Source organism: Pelobates fuscus, chromosome 4 (assembly GCF_036172605.1).
Source record: "Pelobates fuscus isolate aPelFus1 chromosome 4, aPelFus1.pri, whole genome shotgun sequence".
Taxonomy (NCBI): domain Eukaryota; kingdom Metazoa; phylum Chordata; class Amphibia; order Anura; family Pelobatidae; genus Pelobates; species Pelobates fuscus.
In genome coordinates this window covers 83,256,824-83,281,406 of record NC_086320.1, presented here as the reverse complement: position 1 = coordinate 83,281,406, position 24,583 = coordinate 83,256,824, and the positions used below count along the sequence as shown (strand labels likewise).

The following is a 24,583-nucleotide window of genomic DNA, read 5'->3' as shown; positions in this document are numbered from 1 at the left end:
TTTAAATAGGGAGGGAAATACGTGCACTACCTCTAATCCAGAGGAAAAATACATTTACGTTAAGCAAAATTTGGTCTTTTCCCTCCTACTTAGAGGCAGTGCACAATAGGGATAAACAAGCAACCCCTAAAGGGCAGGTAGACATCATTTCATCATTGCTTGAAGCACCTGGTGCCCAAAAACAGCAGGCTGAATGTCTTATTTCTAGTGTTTGGAAAAAGTGTGAATCAAGGGCCAGGTAGCTAGCTGCCTTGAAAATCTGAGCTGAGTTGATCAGGATGTAGCAATTGCCCAAAAGGAACGAGCCTTTAAATGAAGCAAAGGAGTAACTTTAGAGTACTTGCAGGCAAGAATGATAGCTTCCTTAATCCGTCTTGTTAATTATACTTTGGATGCCTTGAGACCTCTTTTCCTGAAAATGTTGATGGGAAAGAGACCTATCCCCTTGCTTCAAATGATTCATGCTTAGAGAATTTCTAACTTCTGCAAACAGAGCTGAAGCAGCTTTGGATGATTGGACTGGAGAGCATAGAAAATGTGTTGGAGGAAAGTCATTGAACTCTACATGGTAATAGTGAGGACCCAGGCATCTATGGTGTCTTCCTCCTACTGCTCTGGCATCATAACCTGCGATCTTTAGCTTTTCCAGGAAACTTTATTTTTTCCCTTAATCAAATGGTTGTCTGATTTATTTATTTTTTCTTGTCAGGGGCCTGCAAATGGAATCTCTCTTAGAAGACTTGTTCTCATCGAAAACTGTTTTATTCCACCTATATTTTTTCTGGTCTTCTGGCAAGGCCTTTTTTTCCCTTTGCCATCTGCTTAAATAGATTGTCCAGTTGAAATCCAAACAGTCTTCCCTGTTTAAAAGGTAGGTCACACAAGGAATGTTTTGATGCAATCAGCCAACCAATTTCTGAGCCAAACTGCTTGTCCAGCCACAGTGGAGAGGCCCATAGGTTTGGCTGATAGTGTAAGTGCCTCTGAATTTAAATCAGAAGGACTATCTAAAGCCATTCTGATGTCCTGTAGAAGCTTTGCAGGATCTTCCTTGGATTCTCCCATATAGACTTTATCGAGTGAATTTAGCTAAATACATTGCGCGTTAGCAACAAACATTCCTGCAATAAGAGCTTTACTGTGCTGCATCTGTGGAGAATAGTTTACGTAAAGTTAATTCTGCTAATTGAAGATTATGCTAGCTTTAGTGTACTAATAATCTTAATTTTAATAAGGACAGGAGGCTTCCTATTTTGCATAAACTCTCTTTACTAAACTCCACAGCAGTAAAGAAAAACGTAAAGAGTAACATTAAATCACTGAGCAGCATAGTATATATAAGGGTCATGCTGCCTGTACACTTCCTCTTTCTTGAAGCGACATCCAAGTCCAGACTGAGCTCGAAACGACCAGAAAAGCCAACGAAACTGCAAACAACGGTCTCTGGTGAGCAGAACTTTGAGGGGACTCCTGGTAAACGAGATTGGGGGCAAGACAAAACTCTAAAAAAGTCTTTATCCCATCAAGCGGAGTCGTGAGGGTAACCGAACCAACATCCCGTAGATGTTCTAAAGAGGATTACACTGAACGGAGAGTATGAAATAGGTTAGGTACTGAACCGTAACTGGTCACGCAGGTGAGCCTCATCAGAGTGTGTTAACCTAAATGATTAGATACATGATTAGCGTGCGTAATGTAAAAGTTAAATACATGTTTATATGCAAGCATGTGATACAACGTAAACCAGGTTGCATAAGACAGTGTTTCTGGAATGAGAGTCGGGATAGAAACAGCATACACCCCAAAGAAAAGGAGAAACCACTAACTAGTCAAAACAAAACATCCGTCACCTTGAGATCCACTCCTTCTAGGAGTCAGGGCAGGGAACAGAAGGGGGGGAAATACTCGCCTCCTGTACTTATTAAAATTAAGATTATTAGTACACTAAAGCTAGCATAATCTTCAATTTTATAACATGACAGGAGGCTTCCTATTTTGCAATTTTAACGCTGAAGTAGAGATGTCCAAGCAGAAGAGGGAGTGCAAAAATAAAAGGTACAGAAAGTAGATTCCCTAGACCAATCCGCTGCTCGGAGAATGTCTGACAGGGATGCCCCCGCTAGGAAGGCTGAGGAAGCCGCCGCGAACGGAGTGGGTGCCAAAAGCGGGGTCTATACCGGCGAGAGAGAGGATCCAGCGAATCCATCGGGCCAGCGTGGTGGCCGAGACCGGAGCATGGGGGCGAACATAGGAGACTAGGAGTTGACCCGACGCCGAGCTACGGAGTGAGGAGGTAACCGAAACATATCTGCGACCCGACATCGAATGACCCGAAGGGTCTAAAATGGTGTTCGAGTCAAGAGGTAGCTCTGTGTCCGCAGTGTCCTCAGTACCCCTTGTCTGTGCCGCACCCAGGAGGGTCTCCCGCATGAAAGCGGAGACAGATTTCTCATCCGAACCCCAAGCGTCGTAGTCTGAGTCAGAAACGTCAGCTTGCCATTCGTCTAGCACTGACATGGAATGGGAAGGACCTTGCTCTTCGTCTGAAGAGTAATCCTGATGCGGGACCGGGGTACTCGCTTTGGCAGATTTGCGTTTGGCAGATGCCTTACCCTTGAGTGGTTTGGGTGCATAGTCTTTGCCTTTCTCGTGGCGTTTCTTAGGGCGGGAATCATCCCTGGTCTGATGGTCAGACATATCAGAATCCGACTCGTGGCGTGGTCGCCTGCGGGTAGGCTTGGGTACATCTGAAGCTGTAGCCCGTACCTTGGAGAGTGCCTTCTCCACAGAGGAAGCGACGGCTGCATTGATCATGGCTTGGACGTCCACAGGGACGTTCTGGGAGTCTTCCATTACAAGGGTAGGCTGTGATACACGTCACTCATAGGCACAGTATTAAATGGGGGGCACCCAGGTCTTAAGTATAGGCGTAGGGTCAGTTGACGTGGTAGTTGTGGTGGGTAACACCACCACCCAGTTATAAACCCCAGCAGGGTATAGTTGGTGACCTTATAAAACTGGGGCTCACCCAGTTAGAGAGAACTGCAACAGCTAGTCTCCCAATAAGCAGCGTGGTACTAAAGTACTTATACTGGGGCTCATCCCGGTTGCACAGGGTTGGTACCCTTAAGTGCAGGTCACAATATTAAACAGGCAGCAGCACTGACCCAGCCACAGAATATAGGAGTCTGTAGTTTGGTTGGAGTAGACAGAGGTACAGATGCAGTGTAGAATACAGTAGGAGGTCTTGTGAAAGGCCGAGTAGATAATCCTTGGCACTCACAGGGATGAAAATCCAGCAGAATGCAGGTGGTAGACAGTTAAGACTGCAAGCACTGAGTCCCCAATGAGATCCACGCGGTAAAACAAGATGGCCGTGTGAATCTCGCGGTATTCGCGATCCAAAATGGCAGCCGCGAGTGTAGGCTGCAAGCTGGGGGCTAAATTTGAGGCCGGCCTCGGGCGGAAGCAGGCCGGTGCGAAAAAGGCCACGATCGATTCCAGCCGTGAGGAGGGAGCCCAGGAGGGCACTCCAAGGTAGTAGGACCAGGGGGGGACCTGAGGGAAGCTCAAGGGGGGGGGGGGGGGAACCAGGGAGTCCCAGGGCCGGTAGAGGGGCAAAGAAGGAGAGGAGAGAACCCCTAAAGGGCTAACCCAATCCCACTACCCAGAATAATAAGATAGAAAGATAATACAAGGACAATTTACAAGAATACAAATATATAATGGAGAAATTAGACAGACTAATAATAATAAATGAATAAGGCTCTGGAGGAGCCAAATAGTCTGACCTGTTTGCGATGGAGCAGTAAAGAAAGAGGAAATGTACAGGCAGCATGACCCTTATATATACTATGCTGCTCAGTGATTTAATGTTACTCTTTACGTTTTTCTTTACTGTGGAGTTTAGTAAAGAGAGTTTATGCAAAATAGGAAGCCTCCTGACATGTTATAAAATGTTGTTTATAGGTACAACCACTTTAGAAGCTCCTCCAATTTCCTGTTCTTTAGCTGCAAAAATAAAGTTCTTTGAAATAGTTTTTTTTTGGATGGATATTCCCATTCCACCAGCATAAATTTAGGCGGAAATGCAAATGATTTGAGCTTTTTGTGCTTAACAGGTTCCTGATCTTTAGCCAAATCATTTTCTTCAATAAGAAGCTGTAATTTTTCTTATAAGTCTATGCAGATGCATCTGGAAAATAAAGCCATGATATTAAAAATGTGAGTGTCCATCTTCCCGAAAGCAGGCAAAGAACTAAAGTGGCTAAACTAATTTGGGAGTTTTAAGCCATTGTGGGAGGAGCTTTATTTTAATTGTTTGCCTGGCTTTTCCTCTCAAGATTTGATGGAGATCCCTGTTGTGCACTGCATTTTATCTGGATGGAAAATACAATTAAAATTATATAGAGGCAAAAAATAAAAAAAAATTTAGTTTGACAAACTGGTGAAGATGGCCTTGGCCAAACCAGCATACAAGCTACATGATTTAGTGTTTAATACAAATGGGAAAAGCACCAGAAAATGGACTTGTGCATAAAGGGAAAAAAAAAATAATTTAAATCATATGAGGAAACTGATTCTCTGGACCGAAAAAAACGCTATTACTGTAATGCAGAATAAATTTACACGTAAATATCTTTTGCATTACAGTGAGGCACAGGTTAGTGCCTATTTAATGGGCCAATACCAGTTAGAATTTGGTCCGAGTGGAATGGGATTTTACCATTCAAATTTGGTCTGGCTGATATTAGATTTTTGTAAGATTTAGTGGTTTTCAGAACACTAGACTACAAAACATTCAGCCGCCATTGTCCATGGCTTTTGAAATATTTATTTAAAAAAAAAAGTTTACAAGTCATTGGCTTGCCGCCTCCCCCCTTCCAGCATGAAGACAACCTCCAATGTATCAGAAAGTGGGTCTCCTTATGGTGTCAAGGGACCGGTGCTTAGGAGGTGCTGCAGTGTAATTTTTTGGCTCAAGCCATGGATTTTTCTCTAGCAACACTTGTATACCCCAAGAAACTACTTTACATGTTCATTATAGAACGTGTTTGGACTATGCTTAGAACTGTACTTCAGCTTGTTGTGTGCCTCTAAACTGTCCAATTTGGGGGCAGAAACACCTCAACCACGGGTTAGTTCACATCTATTAACCACAGAGCTTTTTGAAGTGGCAAGCATTATGTACTAGCACAACTGCCTTTCCTTGTTAATTACAGTTCATTGTGAAGCATAGTAAAGCCACATGCCCTTGTGGCTCCAGCACACAGGCATTGGAGTATTCCCCACAGACCAAGTTTGTTCATTGGGAAGAATGGAGTGCTTGCAAAGGTTGCCGAATGACCGCAAGATGAACCCATTGTTAAATATACACCCACACTCTTCACTAATCAATAAGGAGTGAAGTTTTAGCCCTGTAAGTATGCAGTGGCAAGTAACCTTTAAAGCATGGCTAGCACAGGTGGGGGGAGTAAAATAAAAATACAGCCGTCAATCCAACTGTCTTTGGTCATGCACCCAGACTCAAGTTCTAGAGCAAAAGTTGCCCACTTTATGGGCTACTCTTAATGGAGGAATCTACAACATGAGACCATGAGAAAATCAAATAACAGATTTACACCAAAGCCATCTCCTGTTACAGTGGGTGGTTTCTGCAGTGCAAGTAATTGGTGAGAATATCAAACACTAGTAGTAAGCATGCAGTTGTGCAACTTAAAGACCAGTGACTGAGTATGCTTAGAGTGTAGGGATCAATTCTGGAGTAAATGAGCCAGAAGACACTGTTAGGTGTTTTGTCATATATAGGATCAATATAAACACTAAATGGAAGGTGAATCCCACTTGGGAAGGGTGTGCTCATCCAGAACCAAGGGAAGAGAGCATGAGTATGCAAATTGGTTGCTTTATTTTACAGAATACAGTGCACCATGTTAAGATACGTGCCAACAGACTAATGTTGCCTGTATAAAGTTGTACATTCCCTTAATTAGCATTACTAAGACAGTGAAGGCTATTTTCAGAGCAATAACTCATACTACACTTTGCTAATTTAGTGAGAGGTAGGTAAATTAAAAACCCACAAAACTTCTTGGTCCCATGTACTTTGCAATTCCAAGTCTAAAGGAAACTACAGTACCTTTTATTACATTTATTGAATTGATGGACCTGTTTTTAAGAGCAGCTGCCTATAGCAACACTAGGAAACAAAGCGTTTTTAAAGTTTCACTTTAATATGGAGATAACAGTGTAGTGATTGTAAGAATTGATTTGTATTTTAACACTTTGTTTATATAAAAAAAAAAAAAAAACACGAAGCCACAAACAGGTTAGTCTGACTGAGACATCTTACACAACCAGTACTAGCCATTTTTAATTTAATTTAATATCTGCATATTAACTCGCCGCCTGAAAATAGTTTTACAAATGCCATGCCCCTTGGAAGGTCTCTGAAATTCAGGTAAACTTGTTTGTTCATTCTTTGTACCATAATACAGAAAAGGTTCCAGATTTGCACGAGGAGCTGTAAAATTAAAAAATTTAAAGAAATGCATGGTGAGTGACAAACTGGATATTAAGTTTAAAACAAACAAAGTCAGACATTTTTGGTTTTCTTTAACTATTTGGCTTTGGCACTGTCAGGTCAAAGATGCAATCATTTAAAGCTACCAGGTGCTACGTTTGCTCCACAGTTCACCAAAAAAAAAAAAAAAAAAAAACTCAAATGTGATAGCTTTTGCTGAAAGCACTGGCAATCTCTGGATAGGGAATTCGATTAGTGGTCTCTTCAGATTTTGGGTTATTTACAGCTAGCCCATATGTATGACTGGTCCTACAATGGGTCAAATGACTCCAGTCAGCAGAGGCAAGAAAACTACTACCAGCCTACAGGCATGGTGGGTGGTTTTGGTTTGATAAGTACTGTTGAATTATTTTATGGGCAGCACAATATTTTGGGTCAGCTTTCATCATTTGCAACAGCTAGGATTTGGATCAAAATTATTAAAAAAAAGTCTTTACCAAGTGATTGTTTGGCGATTAACATTTAGCACAGACTGTTAAAATTGAGGAGCCCAAGTTTCATAAAGCCCATAAATGTTCCAAAGGACCGTATTGTACAGTGCACTTGTTTGGCTGGCTTTTCAGATAAATAAATTGTCATCATTTGAAATTCAGATGGGTAAACGGCAATTTTAAAAATCATCATTAAGCCAGATTATGAACGAACAAGTGTTAAATAACTACAGTTCCACGTGGCATAGTAAGGATTAGCAATCTCAAAAGATGCACAAAAAAATAAAAAAGTCATGAACCACAGCTATATTAATTCAGGATGGTGTTCAACATGGATCTGATATAGCATCTGAAGAGTAAAGCATTATTTATATTTATTTGTTTTAAATCAACTGCCAGATTTACTGTACCTCAAGCCTTGGGAGGATTTGACTACACCTAGTCCACACTGCACAATGTACCTAAAGAGAATATACATGTATTAGATATTGTATTGGTCAGATTAACTACAATTAATGCAATCAAATCTGTTCAGGCTTTTCAGAATAGAAAAGTTTCACCACAGACATTCTGTTGGGTAAACGGCAAAAAGTCAATCATCATTGAGCCAGAACATTACTGGTGTTAAAACATTCAGTCTTACAGTATGCCTTAGAGATTCCTACTTTATCTCCATTACAAAATTAAAACCCATTTATACCAGAATGTAGCGCTACTGGTATAGACACAAAACAAGAGAAGATGGCAAATCTAATACTCACAACATTTGTTGACGTTTACATCACACCGCATTTCTTATTTCCTCTGTGTAGCTTTGATCAGATTAAAGGTCAAAGTTTAAATCCTTATTCTAAAATAAAGATAGAAAAGGCAAAATTAACAGAAACCATCAAACCATATTTGGAGAACAGTTAAACTGCATGCCAACATTTCAGATTAAGAAGGTTTCACCACAAACACTCTGTTGGGTAAACGGCAATTTTTTAATCATCATAATGCTGGCAACAAGAACACAGGTCTTAGAAATATTAAAAATAAAGTTCTACCTTACATTAGTAATAACATGCCATTTAATTGTTGTAAAGTATATAGCGGTATTTCTAGCCACCACTATATAGAGCCCCTGGACCACCCATACCTTCAATATATGATGTATCAAACAAGTCATTTGCATGCTTACTTCAGTTAGGAAGGATCAACTTGAGAAACCACAACATCTAAGAAAAATAAAAAAATAACGTCAGTTATGAAAGTCATTCCAAGTTATCATAAAACAAAATATGATGAGATAAATGGTATGTCAGTTCCATAACGGTCATCACCTCAATCAGATGGGTAAACGGCATTATGAGAATCATCATTGTACTATTTTACTGTTTGCAAGGCAAGATTGAGCAACATCCAACCTATAAATTCATCCATGCATTTATTTCCTAGTTACTGACCTGAACTGGGATATTTGGGAACAATCTGTATTCATCAGCCGTTAGAGATTTGTAATGTATTTGTTCTGGAGGCCTGCATTGCACATCTTGTACAAATCTGAGGTTCTACAAAGGAAGAATAGAGAAATATGATGTAGCAAATTATTTTCAGCTTGTACAAACCATTAAAAAAAAAAAAAAAAAATTGTAAAGAACTCTATAGCTTACCACAAGACTTAAAGGCGTGTGCATAATTGGGTTTGTTTTGGCATGTCAGCATCTTCATTTATCCTATGAGGGGGAGAAATAATAAAATAAATAAATCATATACACAATGATAAGCGTCTCAAAAATGCTTCATGCACTGAATGGAGGGATAACAACTGAGGACTGCAGTGCACATTCACCAAGTACATATACTGTTTGCAGGATATAAAAAAGAAAAAAAAGGGCCATCTCATTCAGTCACTATAAGTGTGGACCAAGATCAAAGAAAAGTCAGAGCACAAGGGATAAGGACACGATTCAGGATACTGAACCACAAGATCAATGCAAGGTCAGCGTGCTCAAGAGAATACTGTCCACAGCACAGAATGTTCTAACAAGTCCATATGGCCATCATTAACATGAGCTACACTGTGAAATGAGATAATAAGGGTCACCCACAAACCTCATCACGCAAAAAATACATTTATCATCTATTTTAGACCTTAACTGTCAGTGATGTATTACTCTATTATAATTCATTAGGAAACATGCCAAAGAAAATATTAGTTTGAGATTTTAGCAATTAGCGTTTCAGAGGATTTGATTTCTTAGACAAGGTAAAAAGGTTAAATGATCAATACAACGAGTGAAGACAGCCACTTAGGAAATATAGTAGATCCCTGTGCAACACTAAACTAGAGATTCTGTAATCTAGCATTTTATTTTTTTAATTCGCCATTGGTAACACGAGTTTCAAGCAAGTTAGAAAGCAGTCAGCATGAGTATTTTAAAGCTCTTTTAGTGAATTACCTTTAAGTATAATTGATATTTATTTTTATCAAATAATCAGCACCACAACAGGCATAGTCAGTGCATATATAGGAGGACTACGCTGTACAGATGCAGAGTTCACCAGCCTACTTCACACTATTGTTACAATTAACTTTTTGCTTGGGGCCCTTACCCCTATTCTCACAAGGCTGGGAATAATCGGAGTTACACAGCACCATTAAGGTATGTACTCCCTGCACCTACTATCACGCCATGTCAAAACGCAAAATTAAAATGAACAGAGAAAATAAACTATAGGGTTATGCATAAGAAGTCACATATACAATTAACCAGCTTCGAAAAAAATAAATAAAATAAAAAATCCAGTGCAAGTTTGTATTTAATGTGAACTGTGCTGTCCAGGGATTGTGGAGGCGAGTGGGGCAGGACAAAGAAAGACAACTGAGGTAGCATGGCAGGTCTGCCCCAAAAATGCTCTATGGAGGCTTCTAAATCATAGGGCAAACTGATTAATAAGGGCTAGATAATGGAAGGGGGGGCAGCAGTAAACCTTAGTTTTAGAACACACATTTAAAGAGTCACCACGTGGGACTACAATTAGTTATGTCGAACATTCTTAAACACAAATAGAATTCACTCAACAGATGGATGGAATGAGGGAGAGAAAGTCTGACATTCACAGCACACGTGGAATCAGAACCCCAGAGGGGACATGAATGTGCTTTCTCTATAACACACACAGCCTTCATCTAACCCCGGATAATGACAGTGGCCTGCATACTAAGAGCTAGGAGCCAGGTCGGCCTGGCAGGTCAGTAAATCAGTGCCCGGCACACAGCCCTCACATCCTACCTGCAGCCAGTCACTCAGCCAAAGAGGAGCAGGTCACGCCCTCCCAGCGCTTACATAGGCTAGGATCATAGAGCTCCACAGAGAGCCAGAGCGTCCGCCACGTCACCGATTCCGCCATGTTTGAGACGGGCAGAAGAAGTGTGAGCTCTGGACAAACTGTAATTAACACTCAGACATGTTTTCTGAAATATTCTTTTTTTGGGTGGGTTTTACCCTGAAAAAATGGTCAGTGAACTTGGGGGAAATGTTTTTGTATTTTGTCCTCAGGGAGCAATTAGGGACCAGCTAGAAGTGTCTTCAAACAAAGCACAATATCAATTACATTATATTACAACATTTATAGTAATAAATCTGTAAAAAAAAAAAAATATATATATATATATATCCATACATTCTCCAACATTTCCTTGCACTGCAGACTGGAGATTATATAAATATATATACTTCATTTAACAACAACCTGTGGATATCACACATGGGGTTTGAATGTTGCATTCTTAAATGATACATAATATAATAAAAACACAAAACAACTTCTTCCTTTAATATGTTTATTTTGATAAGACTGAAACATTTGGAGAATGGCCGTGAACCTGTCACAGAGTATTAACCCTAACACGCAGAGTTTAGGATAGCAAGGAACAGACAAATGACATATAAACGTCTTACCGGGCCTTAGAGTGGGCGGACTTAACGCTAGACAGAGAAAAGCATAGTCGAAATACGAGCTGAGGTCAGGGTAACGGAGAGACCGCGAAAACGAGAACTAGCCAAAGTCAGGTACATGGTAATACTCAGAATGGCAAACAAGACAGGCAAGGGTAAAAGAGAACCTCAGAGTCAGGAAACAAAGCCGAGGTCAATACCAGAATACAATACTAATTACAAGGAACGCACTAAAGGGTGCTGGGAACAGAAACCACAATAGGGCACAGAATATAGGGCCAGGTAAGTTTAAATACCTGTATTTTTAATTTGATTGGTCCACCTCATGCCTGCACCCCAAAACATGCTTGAATGGGGGCGCCGGAATGACATGGGCCAACGGGAGCCGACCACAAGGTTAGGCTCCCATTTCCCCTTTAAGAACATGCTCGCAACGCAAACAGCATTACCAATACTGTACGGGCCGCGCACCCGACCAGCCGCGGCTCTCCTGAAGGCATCCGGCTCGATCAGAGGACCCCACCAACTCGCAGGTCTGGTAAGTACCGTTACAGAACCTTTATTATGGATTTCACAATTCCAATTTAAAAATCAACATCCTTAATAATATACCATAACTTTTAACCAAAATAACCATTAACCATTTCCAGGCTCCGCCCCTTAAAGCCAGGAGCCATAAATATATATTAAAACCAAATAAACCAATCCACCTTCCTGTGATGCCCAGGAAGGTGCTTGCTTACAAGTCCCTACATAATGCTGCTCCAACCTACCTATCCTCCCTAATACACAAGTATGTCCCGTCGAGGCCCCTGCGCTCTGTCAAAGACCTACGTCTATCCTCTGTCTGTACTCCCACATCTGATGCTCGCCTCCAAGACTTCTCCAGGGTCTCAGTGAATACTTTCCTAGCAACCTATTACTTATACCCTTTGTGTCACTATACCCCTCTCCCTCTAGCATGTAAGCTCATTGAGCAGGGCCCTCAACCCTTCCTGTGCGTCCATTCATCTGGTTACAATTACGTGTCTGTTTGTCCACCCATTGTACAGCGCTATGGAATTTTGCTGGCGCTATATAAATAATAAAATAATAATAAAGTCACAGCAAAATTCATAACTGAAAGGGAAGGGTGGGTGGGGCTGCAGCTCAAATACTTACAAGCCTTTTAATTGTCTGGCGCAAGCTGAGGTAAATTAACTCTGGTGCCTTTAAATTTATACTTACGCACAAGCCGAACAAGCAGCACGCGCTGCCCTGCACTTAACACCTAGCTCACACTGCCTCTGCAAACCCCAACCTAATACTTACCCACCGGCCTCTGCTCCATCAAACCCCATGAGGCTGCTTCTCATTTGTCCTTCCGCCCGACAGTAGGCACAATAGAAAGCTGCTCTAAAACAACTGTGTGAGACCCCTTATCTCAAACATCAAACAACAGATACAAACAACAAAAATATAGGCGGAGCAATCTACTTATCTTATAATCTGGCTGATGGCAGGTACAACTAAATGTGCAACTAAATGTGCAATAGTGCAGATTAAAAGGTGTTATAAAAGATGAGAGGGGAATCTCACACATACGAGAGCCAAAAGGTACACTTGGCTCTAGTGGGTAGTGTTTGTAGGACTGTCAATGTATCCTCTCCCTTTCTTTTAATCAGATTGGGTTACAATGTAAACCTCTAAGATAAAATTAAGTTTCATAGTGTAAACCATATAGATAGGTTAATACCTATTCCATAGAACAACTCATGTGATATAGAGCCTAGTAAGCTGGCTGGACACTGTGTTCAGTTTTTCGATCACCACAAAGGAGTACTGCCAATGCTCTTAGCAAAGTGCTAAAAAAAAAAGTCATAAAGTGATAAAAGAAAACAATAAGGGTCAATATATATAAAAAATCTACCAAAATGCGTTCCATCACTTGGCCTTTTCTTATTCTCCATTGGTTTGTCCTTTGTAACAAACGTACTCCTTGTGTGGCAGATATAGTCTCGCCATCTGAAACGTGAATTCCGGCTGTATTGGAATGTGGCGTATAACGTTAGGTCCGTATCCTAAGTCTGCATAATATGATATAAACTTGGAAAAAGACAAATAGATGTAGTATAAATAGAGGGAAGTAAATATGTACATGATGTTTTCATAGAACTATGGTGTCTTGACCTCACCTCCCTTCCCTCAGTGACAATTAAATATTGCCATTTTAAGAAACGGGAAATACAAGGGAAAAACACCCAAGACGTATACATCACAATCTAAATAGATATAACAGCTAATTCTAAAATATTTGACATATAACCTAACCTTTATTAGAAAACCTTTATTAGAAAAATGTCGCCTGAGAGGGGATATGATAACATTATACAAATATATTCGGGGCCAATACACACCATTGTGTGGAAATCTATTCACAAACCGGACTTTACATAGGACACGAGGCCATGCGTTTAAACTGGAAGAAAGAAGATTTCGTCTAAGGCAAAGGAAAGGTTTTTTATTGTAAGAACAATCAGGATGTGGAATTCTCTGCCTGAAGAAGTGGTTTTATTAGAGTCCATACAGATGTTCAAACAGCTACTAGATGCATACTTGCAAAAACAGAATATTCAAGGATATAATCTTTCAATGTAGGGTAATAACTGCTTGATCCAAGGATAAATCTGACTGCCATTCTGGGGTCAAGAAGGATTTTTTTTCCTAGCTTGTTGCAAAATTGTGCTTCAAACAGGTTTTTTTTTTGCCTTCCTTTGGATCAACAGCAAAAAACAAATGTGAGGAAGGTTGAACTTGATGGACGCAAGTCTCTTTTCAGCTATGTAACTATGTATCACTAAACAGTGCGCGGGGAAAGAAGAAAATGAAGATGACAGCAGCCACATGGAAAGGGTTCCCACTGGACCCCAAGAGAAATGATCCCCACTGAACCCCAAGAGAAAGGATCCTCACTAGACCCCAGAGAAAGGATCTCCAGTGGACCCCAAAAGAAAGGATCACAACTAGACCCCAGGGAATGGATCTCCACTGGACCACAAGTAAATGATCTCCATTGGACCTCAAGGAAAGGATTTCCACTGGACCCCAGGGAAAGGATCCACACTGGACCCCAATGAAAGGATCCCCATTGGACCCCAGGGAAAGGATCCCCTACAGCTCTCCAAAAGGTAGAGAGGATGGGTGGACTTAAATAAAAATAATTAAAAAAAAATAATAATTTGGGAGTATGTGTGAGAGATTGTATATGTGTCTGTCAGCGAGTGTGTGTCTGTCATTGAATGTGTGTGTGTGTGTGTGTGTGTCTGTCAATGTGTCAAATGAGTGAGAGTGTGTGTCAAATCAATGAGTGAATCTGTCAGTGAGTGTGTGTGTGTGTCATTGTGTCTTTCAGTGAGTGTGTGTATGTGTCAGTAAGTGTGTCTGTCTGTCCATGTATGTTAAATCAGTGAGAGTTTGTCTGTCATTGACTATGTGTGTGTATTAGTTTCCTCTGTGTGTAAATGCGTGTGCCAGTTTTCTCTGTGTTAATGTGTATGTCAGCGTACTCTGGGTGTAACAACGTATGTGTCAGTGTCCTCTGTGTGTATGTTTCTTTCAGTGTACTCTGTGTGAATATGTGTGTGCATCAATGTCCTTTGTATGTAACTGTATGTAAGTATCTTCTAGGTGTAAAAGTGTGTGTGTGTGTGTGTCAGTTTCCTCTGTGTGTAAATGTGTGCCATTTACTCTGGGTGTAAATGTGTGTTTCAGTGTCCTCTGTGTGTGTATGTGTCAGTGTCCTCTGTGTGTCAATGTGTGTGTGTCATGTTTAAATCAATAGAAATTACTTTCTCGAGGCATGGGTACTTCGGAAGTTTTTTTTAGAGGTTATATAAAATGATCTCATGTTATTCTGTGATACAACAAATAAAGTAAAATGAAAAAAATAATATCTAGTCTGGTTAAAGAAACATAGAGGCAGCTCATATTAATAACAGCCCTACTGGAACACTAGCAGAAACACTGATTCTTGGGGAAGGTAATAGGGAGCTTGTGGACCATATTCTTCTATTCCAATGTGTAGAGTTACATGATAGAAGTCCACGGCTGGGCTTGTTAGGAGTCAGACTTACTGAGGACTATGAGAGGGAAGATAACTAGGCATTTGTGTATTGGAGAGGAAATTGATGCCAGTCTTAGTAGTCATGGCAGTAGAGCCTATATTAATGGCTATCTGCTAATCGTCACAGATGATTAAAAAATACATTTCCCCCAATTCTTCTCTGCCTAAAAAGGGTGCCAAGATTTCATATCACCATAATAGGGTCTCAGTGGATACCGCTGAGTCCAGCAAAATGTTCTTTATTTGCCTTTGGGTGGGCGGCAGGAGAAATATAACGCTAATGTAATATATATATAGTTTTAAAGTTACCGTGTTCCTTTAATTAAAGATGTACGTTTCTGTAGAGGAGAAATTCTTATGTAGAAACACATATTGACTTTTATCAGGGGAAGAAGTGGTTCACAAAAGCAGGTTGACAGTGCCCAGTTTCGTTAAAATTCTCCTTTTGTGTAACACTTTCACAGAGTTTCTATGGTGCCTCCAACAACAAACACCAACTCTTTGTGTGTGTGAATTAAAGTCATGTACACCTTTGTCACAGCACACTGCACCTGTATTCCTCTCTACACTAACACTTGTACACTCATTTACTGACTTATTGACACAAGAGCTACAATAGGAGTAACCAGACAATTTGGAAATTTTCGACAACTGACATCATGCCAAACATTATATTACATATTATTATTACTGAAAATAAAACGATACATGCAATATAGTTTTGTTGTATATTATTTTGTAGTGAATATTATGCAAGGTAATCATTTTTCAGTGTATCTCTCGGCTTACCCTTCTGCTGTGGCATTCACTTTTTGCCTTTAGAAGCACTGTTAATCTGCTAGGACCAGGTACAATTTGTAGGTCTGAAAGATTATCAGAGCGTAATCCAGATAATGGCAGTTGAATTAAATATAATTTTTGGGGAGGCGAAACAGTGAGGAACAGTCTAACCCAGAGGTTCCCAAGCCTTGCGCCCTGGTGCACCGTGACAGGCATACAGGGGTGCCATGAAATGTTTACCCAGTGCTATGCACTGGATCCCACAATGTCAGGGTGCCCACCAGGTGGCCCATTCACTTACAGCCACCCGATGGGTATTACTGCTTTATTGCTGAACAGAGGAATGGTCCAGCTCTGCGGCCCTTTAACCCCTTAAGGACACATGACATGTCTGACATGTCATGATTCCCTTTTATTCCAGAAGTTTGGTCCTTAAGGGGTTAAGAGTGTGATCGGGCCACTGTAGTATCAGTAGGCTGGGAGGAAGTGACAGCCTGTCACTTCCTCCCAGCTACTAACTGAGAGACCACGCGTTAGGGAGAGGAGGCAGCCACACAGGCATGAGGGGAAAGAAGTGCAAAGATTGAGCTGCCCCAGACCTATCAATCCCATCAGCCAGCAACAGGACCAGGACCTCAAGTAAACCACTCTCCTGGACACAAAAGGTAAGCTAAAAGGAGGGTGGCTGCAGATATAAAAAAACAAAAACGCATTTATGTGTTTATGTGTATGTCAGATTGTGTGTATCTGTGTCAAGGTGTGTGTATGTGCATCAGTGTGTTTGTATCTGTGTATCAATGTGTTTGAGCATCTGTGTGTCAGGGTGTGCATCTGTGTATGTGTATGGACATCTGTGTTTAAGGGTGTTCATCAGTGTGTGCATCTGTAGGTGTGTGTGTTTATGTCAGTGTGTGGAAAAAACAAAATACCCTTTACAGAAACTCATTCTTACAAACAAAACTCAGTTTTAATACAAAGCAAAATTGAAAAAGTGGAAACAGACACGAAACATATTAAAATAAAAAAATATGTCAGAGACAAACAAGACTACAATAATGATCAAGTGAGGACATACAACCTCCACAAAAAATACACTACTGACACACTCACTATGAGAAATAAGAATCAATATTCTGAACACACTCACCACGCTAATTCCTACCACCACAATAAACCACAACATCACTTTTCCCCACCGCCACCACACCGTCACCGTCCAGTAAATTACTATCCTCACACCAGACAAAGACCTTCCACTTATTTTCAAAACAATCATGACAGAAAATATTCATCACCAAACAGACACAGAATATCTCACAATTACAAATCAGCCAATTATCAAACTCACAAACGTCACAAATCACCAGATTACCAAAATTTTCCTCACCGCACTACTACAAACAAATTTAGCTATACACAACCTTCAACACCCACACCCAGACCACAAAGACCTAGATTTGGCCATAAATACTCAGATATTCCTAAGTCACCACCAAACTACACCCACAACAATAGATATCAGTTACTATCGGTCGACTCAGAGATTGAGGAGAATTTTTTAGACATACGCACACAGAATCTACCTCATATACAAACCCCATACCTACCCAGAACAAGGAAAAGAAGCCTAAGTATAGAGGAGGGAGAGGTGGAAGAAGATTACAAAAGAGAAAGGAAGGAAAGACAATAACCACGATAGATGAGAAAAAATTTGGAATTTTTAATCTCTCCCAAAAAGTTTTAACTTCTACTCAGATTTTAGTTTTAAGCAAAGGTCTCAAATATGCCCCAACCAGTTCTTTCAAACCTTTTGAAGCATTTCTAGATATTAACAAATTTGTTAGGAAAGCTACTATAAAAAGATTTTTTACTCAAAATAGTAATGCTTCCACTGTATCAAATCCAGCTTCACAAACTCAGAATTCAGACACACCGATTGAATGCCCTATCACACATACAGTTTTAAAAAATCCCTCTAAGTTTTATCCTTCAAATTTTAAGTCAGGGCCTATAGAAGTCTTTGAAAAATTAGTCCTAAAAGACTTCGAAAAGATTAAACACAAAAAGTATGACCCACAGAACCTTACCCAGAAGGAATGGAAAGCCCTAAAGGAATTACAAAAAGATGATGAGATTGTTATTAAACCCGCCGATAAAGGCGGGGGCCTAGTTATTTTATCAAAATCGATGTACACAAAAGAAGCTAACCGTCAGCTTAATGACCCTGAGGTATACAATAAATTATCCTCTGACCCTACCACCAATATTAAAATTATTTTAAGTGAATTCCTACAAAAAGGACTAGATAGTGGTATCCTAACTAAACAAGAATTTGATTATGTTAATATTCTTCACCCCAAAATTCCAGTAATTTATTTTCTTCCCAAAATACATAAAAATGCAATAGAACCCCCTGGAAGACCCATAGTATCTGGTATTAATTCTGTTTTATCTAATCTTTCTGAATATATTGATATTTTATTACAACCTTTTGTTAAAGAAACTAAGTCATATTTGAAAGATTCTCTTACTCTTTTATCCTTTTTAAGTGATTTTATTTGGTGTCCAGATTATATATTAGTAACTTGTGATGTACAATCCCTGTACACCATAATTCCCCACAATATTGGATGTCAAGCAGTTGAAAGGATTTTAAAACAATCCAGTTCAATCCCAAATTCCCAAATTGATTTTATCATACAAGGTATAAATATTATACTCACCAACAATTACTTTTGGTTTGCGGACTCATTCTATATACAAAGGAAGGGTACAGCTATGGGAACTAGGTTTGCCCCCAGTTATGCTAACCTTTTCATGGCAGACTGGGAATCCTCAGCTGTCTGGGGTGACCATGACTGGCGGGCAAACCTGGTTTCCTACTTTCGTTATATAGACGATCTGTTTTTTATTTGGCAAGGTACCGATACATCTTTGAAATTGTTCTTAGACCATTTAAATATTAACGACAGGGGGATTGTTTTAACATCAGAGTCTAGCAACATGTCAGTCAATTTTTTAGATTTGAACATTTTTATTCAAGACGGTCGCATTCATACCAAAACTTTTTTTAAAGAGGTCTGCAAAAACACAATTATAGACCAAACTAGCTGTCACCATAAACCTTGGTTGGATGGTATCCCAAAAAGCCAATTTCTTCGCCTCCACCGAAATTGCTCATCAACAGGTGACTTTAACATCCAATCTACTTCACTAAAAGACATGTTTTTAGAAAAAAACTACAAAGCTGAAAAACTAGATAGAGCCTTGGAGGTGGTAAAAGAGAAGGAAAGAACGGAACTCCTAAAATATAAGGCTAAAAAAACAGACCCCCCACAACTCCCTATTATTTTAGATTTCAACAATAAGAATAAAATTTAAAAAAAAATCATAAATAAACACTGGCACATTCTTAAACAGGATGACCTTTTAAAAGACCATGTCCCAGACAGACCTAATGTCATATTCAGAGGAGCCCCTAACCTTAGATCAATCTTGACCAAAAACTATACTAAAACAAATGGACATCATAAAGAACATTTTTTATCTAGGCCTAAAGGGTTTTTTAAATGTAACAAATGTATTGTATGTAGAACTACAAATAACACTACAAATTCCAAATCTACCCATTTTTCTTCCACCGCCACTAAAATTTCCTACCCCATAAAAGATTTTATTGGATGTAATACAAAAGGAGTCATATATCTCTTGGAATGCCCATGTGGATTACAGTACGTGGGCATGACCAAGAGATGTTTAAAAGTGAGACTGGCAGAACACTGCCGTAACATTAAAAGAGGCTATGAAAATCACTCAGTCTCCAAACACTTCATAAATCATAACAAAGATCCGACTCTTTTAAAAGCTATTGGCATTGAACAAGTTACCCTTCCTTGGAGAGGTGGAGATATCACAAATGTTTTAGGGAAAAGGGAAATGTATTGGGTTTTTCAATTAAAGACCCTCTCCCCAAAAGGACTTAATGCTGAGTTTGATCTTTTTAATTTTTTGTAATAACTTATTTTTTACCACTATTTGTATTACCTCTGCCCCTTTAAATTAAATTTATAAGTTATTTTATTATACATATTTTCATCTTATTATCTCCCTTCCCCTTTTTTATTATATATACCAGATATCCTTATTTTTATATCAGATTGCCCTGCTCCATCCCTTTCTTTATTTATTATTATTCATTTTTACCCATTATTCTTCTCCTTTTTTATATTATATTTTTTATCTCTTTCTCTCTACATGTGTATAGTTCCTCTCTTTTATCTCCACCATATATTTTTTAGCTATTCAGCATTAAGTCCCCCTTTTCCCTTGATTTACATATCTTTTAGATACTTCATATCCTTTTATTTGGCCGTTTTTACATTTTATCAAGGGCTGCATCCCTGGATACTACATTCCCCATAACACTTTGTGCCACACCACGTGACCGCGCGTATTCGCGATCACGTGTTGTTTTCACTTCCATCAAGGGCTGCATCCCTGGGCACTACACTTCCCACGATGCTTTGTGCCACAACACGTGACCGCGCGTGTTCGCGATCACGTGTCCCACCTCCCTACTGGCTACCATCGGACGGAGGTGTGCCCTCAGAAGCCAGCCTCCGTCCAGACACCACACCCTTTCTAATTTCCATGTTATATCACGTGACCGCGAGCGGTCGCGGTCACGTGTCCTTTACCCTTCCAGTCTCCCCAGCTCACCATCATATGCACTACATGTCCCAACAAGCACTGGGACATACCATGTGATCACGGCAACTTGCGATCACATGACCATCTATTTCCTTCTCTTTTATCATTATAACTACTCGTTTTTAATTAATTTTTACTGCATTCAGTTATAAATTGCATTATTATTCAATACTCTTGCTATTGTTAAATTATGTTTATGTTTTTTAACATTTCTGTACTTCTCCCATTGTATTGATGACGTCATTTTGGCGCCATAATTCAAACCATTATGTATTCTTCAAACCTATATAAGCTTCATTTTTACCAGGTTATTGTATATTATTGCCAGTTGATAAAGCCCTGTGTGGCGAAACGCGTTTTGGCTAATTTTATATATATATTTTATACTTGTACTAATAAAGGAATATTGGCTTTTTTCACCATACATTTGCCATATACCCTTTATTTTATTTTATTTTATTTTATCCGTATATTTTATATTATATTATCTTTTCCTCTTTTACCTGGTTACACGTCATTTTGGAGCTGACTATTGTCTAAAGAATCCTAGGTGGGGATTATACCACCCACGCCATCATATTGAGCAGTATATCCTGCTCATTCAAATGTGAGTACGTTCTCTATTTTTTAAGTCTTACTTTTATATTTATATACAGTGAGCACTATATTTTATTTTTTTTACTTCGAGGAATTACCCGCATCTATGTCCCGCCAGTGGGGGATAAACGCCACTGAATGCTGATTACACTTGAGCAAGTACATGCTCTTGCATAGGTGAGTGAAATACCTCCCCTACACCTATTTCAGTTTATTTTACTTATGCCAATACAGTCTGCACTATTGGAGTCTCCCAGTCTTTCTATTTTGCATGCCCATCATTGAACCAAGATTGCCTATACCATAGAAGACCCAGCGTTCTATTTTGACTACAGTATCAAGTTTCCATCAGCCTATTGGAATCCACCACATATTGGGACTATTACGTTTTTTCTTATATTTATTTTAGTGTATATCTATATGTGAGTAAAATTTCTATCTATTTTATATTTCTCATTTTACCTTTAAATTGTATTATTTCTGTACAGCGCGACCTATTATTTTGTTTTTTCCACATTCTTAATTGAGGACTTTAGAGGGAACCTCATACCCATAGGTTGCAGCTTCTCTCTTTTCTCTTCTCCTTTAGACCACCTAGCGCTGAGCCTATACCCCCTTTTTTATGTCAGTGTGTGTCATGGTGTGTGCATGTGTCAGTGTTTGTGTGTGTCAGGGTGCATGTATTTGCATGTCAGGGTGTGCGTTTGTGTATATATGTCAATGTATGCGTGTGTCAGTGTGTGTATATGTGTCTTGTGTGTATCTAACTGTGTATGTGTCGGTGTTTACATGAATTTGTGTGTATGTGTCACTGTATTTATATGTATCTGTGTGTTAATATATATGTATATCTGTGTAAGTATGTACAGCATCTGACAAAAGTAAGTACATCCCTCACATTTTTGTAAATATTTTATTATATCTTTTCATGTGACAATACTAAAGAAATGACACTCTGCTACAATGTAAAGTAGTAAGTGTGCAGCCTGTATAACAGTGTAAATTTGCTGTCCCCTCAAAATAACTAATCACACAGCCATTAATGTATAAACCATTGGCAACAAAAGCTCAGTTTTGTGAGATACTGTATGTATGTTGTAGTGTATGTGCATACATCCAAGCAAGCACTAGCACAACATGCAAACACACTCCTGCAATCTAACACAAATATTACATACAAACACACCCCTGCATTTAAACTCCCAAATTATATACAAACACACCCTTTCACTCAAACACCAATACTACACACAAATGTACATCGGCATTTAAAAGTGAACATTACATTCAAACACACCCCTGCAATCAAACGCAAACATTACATACAAACACACCCCTGTTTTAAAACACTAAACGTTATTATAAGCACCCCTTCTATCAAACACCAACACTATACATTATAAAATAGCGCCGGTGTATGCTTTAGCGCTGTACAGATATGCAATCAATAACTTTGTCTTGACTTGGAGCGCCTTGGAAAAATATTGAATTATTAAGTGCGCCTTGAAGCTAAAAAGTTTGGCACTCACTGGTATAACCACTGGATTACAGGAAAGTTTAACTCTTCATTTACATAAAAGGAATGGCAAAGGGTGCCCAGGAGACTTCCGAGCACTCTAGTGTAATAAATACATGTATTTACTCTGTTATACTGGAGTGTTCCTTTAACCCCTTAAGGACGGCGGGCGTGCTATATAAGGCTTGCGTTTCAGTTTTTTCACATTGAAATTCGCCAGATTGGTTACGTTGCCTTTGAGACCGTATGGTAGCCCAGTAATAAAAAAATATCCCCAAGATGGAATACCATTTGCAATAGTAGACAACCCAAGGTATTGAAAATGGGGTATGTCCGGTCTTTTTTAGTAGCCACCTAGTCACAAACACTGGCCAAAATTGGCGTTCAAATTAGTTTTTTGCATTTTTCACACACAAACAAATATTAACTCTAACTTTGGCCAGTGTTTGTGACCAAGTGGCTACGAAAAAAGACTGGGCATACCCTATTTGCAATACTTTGGGTTGTCTACTTTTGCAAATGGTATGCCATCATGGGGGTAATTCTCATTCCTGGGCTACTATACGGTCTCAAAGGCAACGTAACCAATCTGGCGAATTTCAATATAAAAAAACTGAAAAACATACTATATTTGACCCTGTAACTTCCCAAAACATCATAAGACCTGTACATAGGGGGTACTGTTTTACACGTGAGACATCGCTGAATACAAATATGTGTATTTTATTGCAGTAAAAGAAAACAGTATTATGACATTCCCAGTTAGAATGTCACGTAGAACTACATTTAAAAAAAAATACAAAATTATTTTCTCAATTTTTTTATATTTTATTCATATTAGATTATGTTTCATACCTAAATATTTGATGTTAAATGAAAGCCCGGTTTTCCCTGAATAAAATGATATATAATACGTCTGGGTGCACATAATATGAAAGAGGCGAATTACGCCTGAACAGACATATAGCGCAAATTCCAGTTTTTGTTTACGTTTTGTTTTGATCACAACCTGTACATTTGGCTCAGTCCTTAAGGGGTTAAACAACACACAACTGACAATTTTGCTAGCTTTAAATGTTTATTTTAATATGTATTGCAAAGGTACAAAATTCAATTCCTCAATAGCATTTTTATGTAAATGTTCTTAATAGGAGATTAGTCTTGGAACTCTGAATGATCTCCGATTGATGGTAATAGCCCCAAGTATGACATATTAGCTGTCAACAGAGGTTAACAACAAGGGACTTGTTTTATTTATCATTTCATTGTCCCTGGTCTTCCAAAGTAAACTTCTAAAAACTGTTTCTGTGATCACTCACTAGAGGGTCCTTTCACTGCCCTTTCAAACTCCCATTAGACTTCTATTATTTTAACTCAGGGGACATTTCTCTTACTGACAAAAAGAAATCAACATTCTATAACCAAACAAAATGCACTAACCCCCTCCAGGAAAAGTAGGGTTAATTAGAAACTCTGCTATATGACCCCCGTTTAAATAAATAACGCTTTCACCATTTGTCAACAACATACCTGGTGTGGAAAAACGTCCTAAGGTAGGTTTTTTTCTAAAAGCTAAAAAACAATTGAATTTTTTTTCACATATTTCCTATTCTGTTTTGTATTTATACAAATTAGAAGAAAAAAAAAACCTCCCAGTGGCTGGGAATGACTTTCAATAAACGAAGACATTTTTTTTGTTTTAGGTTTTGACAGAACACTTAACATGACAAACTGTTTACCTATTGTTGCATGCATTTAGTGCAAATGTTTTTACTGACAGCACATAGCCTTTCAGCCAAGCATGGCAATACAATTCTCTTAAACATACCAAATTCCTTAAAAGCACAAGGTAAATAGCAAAAAGTTTCTCAAGCAAATTTGACACAGGCGCAGGCACAAGTCGAGGGAAGAGTCACGGTCAAG

At 39.1% G+C, this 24,583-nt stretch overlaps 1 protein-coding gene, 1 long non-coding RNA gene and 1 other non-coding gene across 3 annotated transcripts in view; 1 reads left to right on the top strand and 2 right to left on the bottom strand.

Annotated features, from left to right (window-relative positions):
* The window catches only part of SGK3 (serum/glucocorticoid regulated kinase family member 3), a 392,044-nt gene that overhangs the window by 182,724 nt on the left and 184,737 nt on the right, over positions 1 to 24,583 (top strand). The gene's annotated exons all lie outside the window — the stretch shown is intronic.
* LOC134607830 (uncharacterized) lies at positions 6,409 to 8,756 on the bottom strand. Its single transcript, XR_010090695.1, has 6 exons — positions 8,667 to 8,756; positions 8,460 to 8,564; positions 8,195 to 8,231; positions 7,776 to 7,864; positions 7,425 to 7,475; positions 6,409 to 6,523 (listed from the first exon to the last, which is right to left on the bottom strand). It is a non-coding gene; the product is annotated as an uncharacterized LOC134607830 (long non-coding RNA).
* LOC134609520 (small nucleolar RNA SNORD87) lies at positions 7,546 to 7,626 on the bottom strand. Its single transcript, XR_010090808.1, has one exon. It is a non-coding gene; the product is annotated as a small nucleolar RNA SNORD87 (small nucleolar RNA).